Source organism: Coenobita brevimanus, chromosome 1 (assembly GCF_032717465.1).
Source record: "Coenobita brevimanus isolate Jiangsu-jjx chromosome 1, ASM3271746v2, whole genome shotgun sequence".
NCBI classification, from domain to species: Eukaryota; Metazoa; Arthropoda; class Malacostraca; order Decapoda; family Coenobitidae; genus Coenobita; species Coenobita brevimanus.
Genome location: NC_136954.1, coordinates 51,604,904 through 51,613,473, shown reverse-complemented (window position 1 = coordinate 51,613,473; position 8,570 = coordinate 51,604,904).

The following is an 8,570-nucleotide window of genomic DNA, read 5'->3' as shown; positions in this document are numbered from 1 at the left end:
CCCTGCCCAGCCCAGGCTGCCCTGCCCTGCCCATGGTTGCCCAGGCCTGCCCTGCTTTGCCCTGCCCTGCCCTGCCTTACTCTGCCCTGCCTTGCCCAGGCCTGCCCAGCCCAGTCCTGGCTTGCCCTGCCCTGCATAGGATTGCCCTCCCCTTCCCTGGCCAGGCCAGGCCGGCCCTGCCCTGCCCTGCCCTGCCCTGCCCTGCCCTGCCTTGGCATGGCCAGGCCTCCCCTGCCCTGCCCTGCCCTGCCCAGGCCTTCCCTGGCCTGGCCTGGCCTGTCCTGCCCAGGCCTGCATTGCTCTGCCCAGCCCAGTCAAGTCCCTTCCAGCCCCGCCCTGCCAAGGTCTGCCCTGCCCTGCCCAACCCAGTCTGCCCTGCCCTGCGCAGCCAAGCCCAGTTTGCCCTGCCCTGCCCAGCCCAGGCTGCCCTGCTCTGCCCAAGCTTGCCTAGGCCTGCCTTGCCCTACCCAAGATTGCCTAGGCCTGCCTTGCCCTGCCTTACTCTGCCCTCCCCTGCCCAAGCTTGCCTAGGCCTGCCTTGCCCTGCCCTGCCTTACTCTCCCCTGCCCTGCCCAGGCCTGCCCTGGCCTGCCCTGTTCAGCCTAGTCCAGCCCTGCCCTGCCCTGCCCTGCTCTGCTCTGCCTGGGCCTGCCCTGCCCCAGTCTGCGCAGCCCAGCATGCATTGCCTGCCCTGTCCAGCCCTGCCCTGTCCAGCCCTGCCCTGCCCAGGCCTGCCCTGTCCAGCCCTGCCCTGTCCAGCCCTGCCCTGTCGGGCCTCCCCTGCCCAAGCCTACCCAGCCCAGCCCAGCCAAGCCCAGCCCAGCCCAGCCCTGCCCTGAACGGCCCAGCCCTGCCAAGGTCTGCCCCACCCTGCCTAGGTCTGCCCTGCCCTGCTCAGGCTGCTCCGCCCTGCCCAGGCCTGTCCTTCTGGGCCTCCCCTGCCCTGCTCAGGGTGCTCTGCCCTGCCCAGGCCTGCCCTTCTGGGCCTCCCCTGCCCTGCCCAGGCCTGCCCAGTCCAGCCCAGCCAAGCCCTGCCCAGTCCAGGTGTGCCCTGCCCAGCCCACGTCTGCCCAGGTCTGCCCTGCCCTGCCCAGGTCTGCCCTGCCCTGCCCTGCCCTGCCCAGGTCTGCCCTGCTCTGCCCTGCCCTGCCCAGTCCAGGTACAATATGTCCTGCCCTGCCCTTCCTAGGCCTGCTTTACCCTGCCCTGCCTTGCCCTATTCAGCCCAGTCCAGCCCTGCCCTGCCCAAGGCTGCCCAGCCCTACCCAGCTCTGCCATGCCCTGCCCAGGAATCCCCCGCCCTGCCCAAGAATCCCCTGCCATGCCAAGCCCAAAAATCCCCTGCCCTGCCCAGGCCTCCATTGTCCAGCCTGGGCCTGCCTGCCCTGCCCTGCCCAGCCCTGCTCTGCCCAGTCCAGGTGTGCCTTGCCCTACCCAGTCCAGGTGTGCCTTCCCAGCCCTGGTCTGCAAAGCCCAGGTCTGTCCAGCCCAGGTCTGCCCTGCCCTGCACAGCCCAGGTCTCCCCTACTCTACCCTTCTCTGCACAGCCCACGTACAGTATGCCCTGTCCTGCCTACCCCAGGCCAGCCCTGACCTGCTTTGCCCTGTTCGGCCCAGCCCAGCCCAGCCCAGCCCTGCTCAAGGCTGCCCAAGGCTGCCCAGCCCTGCCCAAGGCTGCCCAGCCCTACCCAAGTCTGCCCAGCTCTGCCCTGCCCAGGAATCCCCTACTCTGCCTGGCCCTGCTCAGGCCTGCACTGCCCCGCCCAGGCCTGCCTGCCCTGCCCTACCTGAGCTTGCCCTTCCCTGCCTGGGCCTGCCCTGCCCTGCCCTGCCCAGAACAGGCTTGCCCTGCCCTGTCAAGACCTGATTTGCCCTGCCCAGGCCTGCCCTGCCCAGGCCAGGCCAGACCTGCCCTGGCCTGCCCTACCCAGGTTTGCCCTGTCCTGCCCAGGTTTGCCCTATCTTCCCCAGGTTTGCCCTGTCCTGCCCAGGTTTGCCCTGTCCAGCCCAAGTTTGCCCTCCCCTGCTCAGCTCTGCCCAGGCCTGTATTGCCCTACTTGGGTCTGCCCTGCCCTGCTCAGGTGTGCCCTGCCCTGCCCAGCCCAAGTTTCCCCTGCCCTGCCCTACCCAACCCAAATCTGCCCTGTCCTGCCCTGCTCAGGCCAGACCTGCCCATGCCTGATTGTCCTACCCAGGCCAGCATTGTCCTGCCCAGGCCGGCCCTGCCCTGCCCAGGTTAGGCCTGCCCTGCCCCAGCCTGCTCAGCCCAACCTTGCATTGCCCTGCCGGGCCTTCCCTGCCCAGGCCTAGCCAGCCCAGCCAAGCCCACCCCACCCCACCCCACCCCAGCCATGCCCTGCCCTGCCCTGCCCTGCCCAGTCCAGGTGTGCCCTGCCCTGCCCAGCCCGGCAAAGGTCTCCTCTGCTCTGCCCATCCCTGCCCAGCCCAGGAACAGTATGCCGTGCCCTGCCCACCCTAGGCCTGTCCTGCCCTGCCCTGCTCTGCTCTGGTCTGCTCTACCTGGGCCTGCTCTGCCCCAGTCTGCGCAGCCCAGCCCTGCATTGGCCTGCCCTGCCCGGGCCTGCCCTGCCGGGCCTCCCCTGCCTAAGCCTACCCAGCCCAGCCCCGCCCTGCCCAGGTCTGCTTAGCCCTACCTAGGTCTGCCCTGCCCTGCCCAGTCCGGGTGTGCCCTGCCCTGACCAGTCCAGGTGTGCCCTGCCCTGCCCAGCCCAGATCTGCCCTGCCCTGCCCAGCCCAGGTCTGCCCTTCCCTGCCCTGCCCAGCCCAGATCTGCCCTGCCCTGCCCAGCCCAGGTCTGCTTTGCTCTGCCCAGGTCTGCCCTTCCCTGCCCAGCCTAGGTACAGTATGCCCTGCCCTGCCCTGCCCACCTCAGGCCTGTCCTGCCTTGCCCTGTTCAGCCCAGCCGAGCCCTACCCAGGTCTGCCCTGACCTGCCCAGGCTGCCCAGGCCTGCCCTTCTGGGCCTCCCCTACCCTGCCCAGGCCTGCCCAGCCCACCCCTGCCCTCCCCAACCCTGGTCTGCCTTGCCCTGCCCAGTCCAGGTCTGCCTTGTCCTGCCCATCCCAGGTCTGCCCAGCCCTGGTCTGCCCAGCCCAGGTCTGCCTAGTCCTGGTCTGCCCACCCCAGGTATAGTATATCATGCCCTGCCCACCCCAGGCCTGCCCTGCCTGCTTTACCCTGCCCTGCCTTGTTTTATTCAGCCCAGTCCAGCCCTGCCCTGCCTAGGCCTGCATTGCCCAGCCTGGGCCTGCCTGGGCTTTCCCTTCCCAGAGCTGCCTTGCCCAGCACAGGCCTGCCCTGCCCTGCTAAGACCTGTCTTGCCCTGTCCAGGCATGCCCTGCCCTGCCCAGCCCTGTGCAGTCGAGGTGTGCCTTGCCTTACCCAGTCCAGGTGTGCCTTGCCCTGCCCAGCCCTGGTCTGCAAACCCCAAGGCTGCCCAGCCCTACCCAGTCTGCCCTGCCTGGCCCTGCCCAGGAATCTCCTACCCTGCCTGGGCCCGCCTACCCTGCCTGGGCCCGCCTACCCTGCCTGGGCTTGCCCTTCCCTGCCTGGGCCTGCCCTTCCCTGCCTGGGCCTGCCCTACACTGCCCAGACCTGTCCTGCCCTTCTCAGGCCTGTTCTGCCCTATCAAGACCTGCCTTGGCCTGCTCTGCCCTGCCGAGGCCAGGCCAGACCTGCTCTGCTCTACCTGGGCTTGCCCTGTCCTGCCCAGGTTTACCCCGCCCTGCCCAGGTCTGCCCTGCCCTGCCCAGGCCTGTATTGCCCTACTTGGGCCTGGCCTACCCTGCCCTGCTCAGACCAGACCTGCCCTGCCCTGCCCAGCCCTAGTATGCCCTACCCAACCCAAATCTTCCCTGCCCTGACCTGATCAGACCAGACCTTTCCTGCCCTGCTCAGACCAGACCTGCCTTGCCCTGCCCAGGCCTGCATTGTCCTGCCCAGGCCGGCCCTGCCCTTCTCAGACCTGTCCTGCCCAGGCTAGGCCTGCTATGCCCTGCCCAGGCCAGGCCAGGCCAGGCCAGGCCTGCCTTGCCCCAGTCTGACCAACCCAGCCCTGCATTGCCCTGCCGGGGCCTGCACTGTCCTGCCCTACCCAGGCCTGCCCTGCTTAGACCACACCTGTCCTGCCCTGCCCTCCTCAGACCAGACCTGCCCTGCCATGCCCAGGCCTGCCCTGCCCTGTGCAGCCCAGGTCTGCCATACCATGCCCAGACTTGCAATGCCGTGGCCAGGCCTTCCCTGCCCTGCCCTGCCCAGGCTTTCTTGCCCTGTCCAGGCTTTCTTGCCCTGTCCAGGCCTGTCCTGCCCTGTCCAGGCCTGTCCTGCCCTGCCCTACCCTGCCCAGGCCTGCCCTGCCTTGCTGAGGCCTGCCTTGCTCAGTTGTGGGTTGGGTAGGGACGGGCTGGAATGGGCCGGGCGAGTCTGGGCGGGTGCTGAGCAGGGCTGGGTGGCTGGTTGGCAGGGCTGGGAGGTTGCTGGGCTGGGCAGGGGAAAGCAGGCCTGAGCGGTTGAGGCAGGCAGGCCTGGGTGGCTGCTAGGCTGGGCTGGGCAGGGCAGGGCAGGGCGGCTGCTAGGCCAGGACAGGCAGAGAAGGGCAGGGCTGGGCAGCTGCTGGGCCAGGGTGAGCAGAGCAGGGCATGGTTGAGTGGCTGCTGAGCTGGGCTGGGCAGGGTAGCTAGGCAACTGCTGGGCCTGGTTGGGCAGGACAGGGCTGGGCAGTGTTGGACAGAGCTAGTGGGGTGCTCGGCCGGGCTGGACTTGGCAGCTACTCAGCCAGGCTAGGCTGAGCAGGGCAGGAGAGGTCATAACTGGATAGCTGTTGAGCTGGGCATGGCAGGGCAGGCCAGGCCTGGACGGTTGCTGGAATGGGAAGGGAAAGACTAGCCTGAGGAGTTGCTGAGCCAAGGAGGCATAGGCAGATGCTGGGCTGGACTGAGCTAGCTGAAGTAGGCCTGGGCTGGTGCTGGGCTGGGTTGGGTTGGGTTGGTCAAGGCCAGCCAAGGCGGTTGTTGGGCCAGGCAGGGCAGGGAAATGCTGGGTGGCTAGTGGGCCAGGTTTGGCAACTGCTGGGCTGGGTTGGGAGGCTGCTGAGCTTACCTGGATTGGGCTGGATTTGAATGGGAGAGTGCTTGGCTGGGTTTGGCTGGGAGGCTGCTAGGCTGTGTTAGGTTCGGCTGGGAGGCTGCTAGGCTGGACAGGGGAGAGCAGGCCTGGGCTGTTGCAGGGCTGGGCAAGCCTGTGCAGCTACTGGGCTAGGCTGGGCAGGGAAGGTCAGGGCAGGGCTGATCAGGGCAGGGTGGCTGCTGGACCAGGCTAGACGGCTGCTGGACCGGGCTAGATGCAGGGTTGGCACCAAAGTGAGTGACCCTGTTTTGCCAACCTGGGTTTTCTTCAATAAAACCACTTGAAAAAAAAAAAAAAACACTTTCACCCACTTTACTGTTTTTTTTTTTTTTTTTCAAAATAATGTTTCATCACAAATTCAGTGTAATATGAACAGCCATTAGTACCTTAGCTCAAACATTATTTCCATAAATGAATGTAAACATGGATAACTGTGCTTAAAGTTGGGGAAAACATATCTTAATAGTGTAGTTTGAATTAAAGGTAAATTTCCTCAGGCAGTTTTCTGGTGAAAAACTTTATATCCGGCACTAGCAAATTTTATAACCCTTTGGGATTACCAGTAAGTTTGTTTTTGATAGATATGGTTTTTGCCTAGTAATGATTTGGGTAAATTTGTTATATAATCAGTACTTATGCCAGGTTAGGTTGTCTCTTACTACCAAATCTGAATCATAGTAATGATTTGGGTAAATTTGTTATATAATCAGTACTTATGCCAGGTTAGGTTGTCTCTTACTACCATATCTGAATCATCTAAAGAAATTTATTATAAACATTGCTACTATTTGAATATCAGTCTGTTCGATAGATCTGTTACCCCAAGGCTGTTATTACTGTTAAGATGATGTGTACATTCACTTATGGATGTGATATGTCACTTGTAAGAAGAATGGGAAGTGTAATTGTAAAATTACCAAAGAAAGTTGTAGCAGCAAAGGAAAAGAGTCCTCCTACTACTGTGTTGTAACAGTAAAGGAAATGAGTCTTCCTACTACTGTGTTGTGGGAGCAAAGGAAATGAGTCCTTCTCCTACTACTGTGTTGTAGCAGCAAAGGAAATGAGTCCTACTACTGTGTTGTGGCAGCAAAGTAAATGAGTCCTCCTCCTACTGTGTTGTAGCAGCAATGGAAAGGAGTTCTCCTACTACTGTGTTGTAGCAGCAATGGAAATGAGTTCTCCTACTACTGTGTTGTGGCAGCCAAGGAAATAAGTTCTCCTACTACTGTGTTGTAGCAGCAAAGGAAATGAGTCCTTTTCCTACTGCTGTTTACTGTGCACTGATCTCTGTCAACTCATAAGGTGTGCCCTCATTTTGAAACATGTTTTACAGTGTAGCAGGCAGCCCAGGGGTAACAGACAAATAAGTCAAAACATTATCATCCCCCTCATTCAACTCATTGTGTAAAATTATAATTTAATTGGGCTATCCATAATTAGGTATAAACATTATTATTTTATTTGTTTTATGGTACACTTTCAAAAACCTACCTGTCCCTTTTTTGTGTGTGAAAAAAAAAAATGAAAAAACCTAGGTGGGTTGGGCATTTTCAAATAAGGTGATTTTTTTTGCCAACCCTGGCTAGATGGCTGCTGGACCGGACTAGGTGGCTGCTGAGCCAGGTTGGGATGCTGCTGGGCCGGGCTGGGCAGAGCAGGGCGGGGCTTGGAGGCTGCTGGGCCAGGGTGGGCAAAGCAGGGCAGGGCTGGGCAGCTGCTGGGCCAGGGTGGGCAAAGCAGGGCAGGGCTGGGCGGCTGCTAGGCAGACATGGGCAGGCGACTGCTGGGCCAGGTTGGGCAGGGTTAGGTAGCGGCTGGGCAGGGTAGGATAGGGCTGGGCAGCCATTGGACCAGGCAACTACTGGTCCAGGCTGGGCAGGGCAGGAATGAGTGGTTGTTGGGCTGGTCACAGCAGTGCAGGCCAGGCCAGGCCTGAACGGTTGCTGGAACTGGCAAGGCAAGGCAGGCCAAAGCAGCTGCAGAATCGAGCGGGCCTGGGTGGATGCTGGGCTGGACTGGGCTTGCCAGGTTTACCTGGGTTGATGCTGGGCTGGGTTGACTGAGCAGGGCAGGCCTGGAAGGTAGTTGGACCAGGCAGGGCAGGGCTGGGTGACTACTGGGCCATGTCAGGCGGCTCCCATACACTGTATGAGAGGCCGCTGGGGTGGGTATGAATGGGTGTCTGCTGGGAAGGATATGAATGGGAGGCCGCTGGGGTGGGTATGAATGGGTGTCTGCTGGGGTGGGTATGAATGGGAGGCTGCTGGGAAGGATATGAATGGGAGGCTACTGGGATGGATATGAATGGGAGGCTGCTGGGGTGGGTATGAATGGGAGGCTGCTGGGGTGGGTATGAATGGCTGTCTGCTGGGGAGGATATGAATGGGAGGCTGCTGGGGTGGATATGAATGGGAGGCTGCTGGGGTGGGTATGAATGGGAGGCTACTGGGATGGATATGAATGGGAGGCTGCTGGGGTGTGTATGAATGAGAGTCTGCTGGGATGGGTATGAATGGGAGTTCGCTGGGGTGGGTATGAATGGGAGTCTACTGAGGTGGGTATGAATGGGAGACTGCTGCGGTGGGTATGAATGGGAGTCTGCTGGGGTGGGTATGAATGGGAGTTCGCTGGGGTGGGTATGAATGGGAGTCCGCTGGGGTGGGTATGAATGGGAGTCTGCTGGGGTGGGTATGAATGGGAGTCTGCTGGGGTGGGTATGAATGGGAGGCTGCTGGGGTGCGTATGAATGGGGGTCTGCTGGGGTGGGTATGAATGGGAGGCTGCTGTAGTGGGTATGAATGGGAGTCTGCTGGGGTGGGTATGAATGGGAGTCTGCTGGGGTGGGTGTGAATGGGAGTCTGCTGGGGTGGGTATGAATGGGATTCTGCTGGGGTGGGTATGAATGGGAGTCTGCTGGGGTGGGTATGAATGGGAGTTCGCTGGGGTGGGTATGAATGGGAGTCCACTGGGGTGGGTATGAATGGGAGTCCACTGGGGTGGGTATGAATGGGAGTCCACTGGGGTGGGTATGAATGGGAGGCTTCTGGAGTGGGTATGAATGGGAGGCTGCTGGGGTGGGTATGAATGGGAGTCCACTGGGGTGGGTATGAATGGGAGGCTACTGGGGTGGGTCTGAATGGGAGGCTGCTGGGGTGGGTCTGAATGGGAGGCTGCTGGGGTGGGTCTGAATGGGAGGCTGCTGGGGTGGGTCTGAATGGGAGGCTGCTGGGGTGGGTATGAATGGGAGGCTGCTGGGGTGGGTATGAATGGGAGGCTGCTGGGGTGGGTATGAATGGGAGTTCACTGGGGTGGGTACGAATGGGAGGCTGCTGAGGTGGGTATGAATGGGAGGCTGCTGGGGTGGGTATGAATGGGAGGCTGCTGGGGTGGGTTTGAATGGGAGGCTGCTGGGGTGGGTTTAAATGG